Source organism: Prorops nasuta, unplaced genomic scaffold, assembly GCF_024137725.1.
Source record: "Prorops nasuta isolate Cenicafe-Biocafe unplaced genomic scaffold, Cenicafe_Pnas_1.2 PNAS00009, whole genome shotgun sequence".
NCBI lineage: Eukaryota > Metazoa > Arthropoda > Insecta > Hymenoptera > Bethylidae > Prorops > Prorops nasuta.
In genome coordinates, this window is record NW_027116806.1 from 9,092,926 (window position 1) to 9,095,843 (window position 2,918).

Below are 2,918 nucleotides of genomic sequence, written 5' to 3' on the forward strand. Positions count from 1 at the left end.
ACTCAAAATTAGTTTGAAGATTAGCGAAGTTTGCTCGACTGCCGGCCTGTATCTATCGCCACGCAGCGACCACCCAGATATACCAACCACTTTAGGCACCACGAATGTCGATTAATAATTTCATAAACTGTCTGCTTTAACCTCTGTTCGCTAATGCCGGGACAAACTGCACCCTCCTCTTTTTCTCTTCCTTCGCAAATAATTGACATTCCTCCGAGGATCCTTGCGCTTCCGCTTAATTCTTCTTCAGCCCCAACGATCGCCTCTTTCGAGCAAATCCTTTCTTCTACCAGGATTTTCATCCTACTATATATATTAGTTTCTCTCTCTCTCTCTCTATATATATATATATATATATATATACAGCAAGAAAAAAACATCAAATGTTTCTTCAGGTTTTCCACGAAATTCAATTACATTCGTGGAGGAAATATAGGAATATTTTTAACAATTCCGTCGGCGATTATTAAAACGTTCATTTAAAGTTTTCCATTGTTCCGCCGACGTAGACCAACTTTTGAGAATACAATAGCCGTCCTTTCTAGGGATTTACGAATCCATCGGTTTATTCCATTCTTCACTGTCGCTGTTAAACATTGCTAAAATCGAACGATGTTCTAACCTTTGACCCTTCATCGATTTTCATTCCGCAAGGTCATACTGTTCATTTTTCTGACAAGAAAAAATTATTAGGGTCATGGTAGGGCTATTGATAAGGTTGCCAGGGTGGAACGTTCAACCTTCGTCAGAGTCGTGGCATACAATTGCGTGGTACTCCTCGTGTATACATGTATAATTGGTAAAGTAAAACGTTCCAACGATCCTGTTAAGGATGTTGATGAAATTCTTGAAGAACGAGACCCCTGTACCTTCGATCCTTATCAAAACCCTGACCAAAATTCTATAAACAAATTATTAGAAATCTTCAGAAAAATTCATTTAACAACGCAAACGTTTGGACTCGTTACCCAAGTAAGGAAATCTGAATGGAAATGTAAAATTTCTGTCATATCTTCTTGAACCTTGGAACGATCTTTAAAGCAAATCGTTTCTTGCACTAGGATTTTCATTTCCCCCAGTTGCTACAGAGCAAAAACTATGAAATTGCTTGAAAAAAATGGAAATTTCTCCGCGGGCGCAATCCCTCTATGTATATAGGTGTTCTGAATATTCTAGCTTGGCGTACGATACACGATTCGTTACGCTTGAAAAATGACAAAGCTTTTTACGCGTGCGATCTTTTTACTTTCGAACGGGTCGTGCTGAAAGCTAATTGCATGCAAGCGAATTCTCTATGCATCATCGAGCGGTGCTTCATGGACTTCGATATACTTCGAATAAACTGAACTACGAGGCAGCTTTTATTTTCTGATAAACGTACAGAATAAAATCCGTGGATCGACCAATATGTGCCTGGTCGAAAAAAAAGGAGACAGGGATGGACAATGAAGAAGATTGTTGATAAAAGAATATATATAGAGGAAAGAGAAATGATAGTGGGAATGAAAGGGCTAAAAAAAAGGAGTAAAATCGCCGGAAAGGAGAGCTTGGCACATTTTCCGAAATAAATATATATATATATATATATATAGATATATACACCATGGTTGGCATGGAACAGACGCTGGACGTTGGAATGACTTCCTTCCCTTTTGCCAGGTGTCTGATAAATCTTTCTTACGACCGTAACGCATTCACGCCATTCCCTGCTCACACACTATGTACATATTGCACATATATACTCTCTATGTGTATATATATATATCACAACTATAGCAATCCTGCTGCTTTAAAATCACTTTTCACAAATCGACTATACGAATCCAGGTTGACCAATTTTCATACATTAAGCAGAGCGATGAAAAACTTTTCTAAAATGCATATCATATATTTGCTTTCACGCGTGCACTCATTTGCAACAGGAAAAATTACCCAACTCCACGTTTGTATATATATACATGTACTACATAGGTATATGTATATGTATTTGGAAGCGAGCTTTTTCATTAACCCCGCGAGCAGCAATTTCAGTTGCGGAACAATTATTTTTATTTTGCCATAACGCAATTGTGTGAGTGCGTGGGTGTGTTGCACATTGGAGCCCACCTCCAGCTGTACGAAGTCACACAACAGTGAACACCCGACGATTCTGCCGTCCCTAAAGCGTTTTTTCCCTCCCGTTTCCTTCTTTTTAATCGAAAATACGGTAAATACGCTTTTGCGGAATGGACAGAGCGAGCGATACTGGAAAAGAGCTTTCTCGGTCAAGGGATAAATCAATAAGAGTGAAATAGAGCGGAATGATTTTCAGTAGGAATAATAACGGACGTACCGTGCAGAGTCGAGTGAAAAGAAGAAATTATAGTGCGATGAGAGTTTGGTGAAAATTCAGAGAGCTAAGGACAAAACTAGGAGAGAATGTCCCGGGAATAGCGCAGCTGGCTATTAAAAGCGTTCGCTAGATCGCGTGTCGCTGGAAAACTGGACGCGATGCGACGCGACGCGACGCGACGCGTACAACGTAAATCGTATAAACGGGGAAATGGACGAGGCTGCGAGAGAGCGTATAGTTACACTCATCATTATGCGACGCGTATTTGTGTTCCCATGAATATAAATCGTTATTTTGACTCTGACTAATTTATGGCTTTGCATTTTGTCCAATCTTTATTATGACTCGTTGTGCTATGCTTTTTGTGTGTGTATATATATATATATATATATAGACGATGCCGATTTCACGCTTCGGAGACTCCAAGCAACAGCCTTAATTGATAAATTGGAAAAATGTGTTATTTCGCGTCTAGGAGAAAACTGCGTTGGCCAGCAGTGTTGGCTGAATAACGAACGAATGGAGGTTACGAGAAATGATGTGTATATATAAATGTATATGTGTGTGTGTGTGTGTATTACCCAGT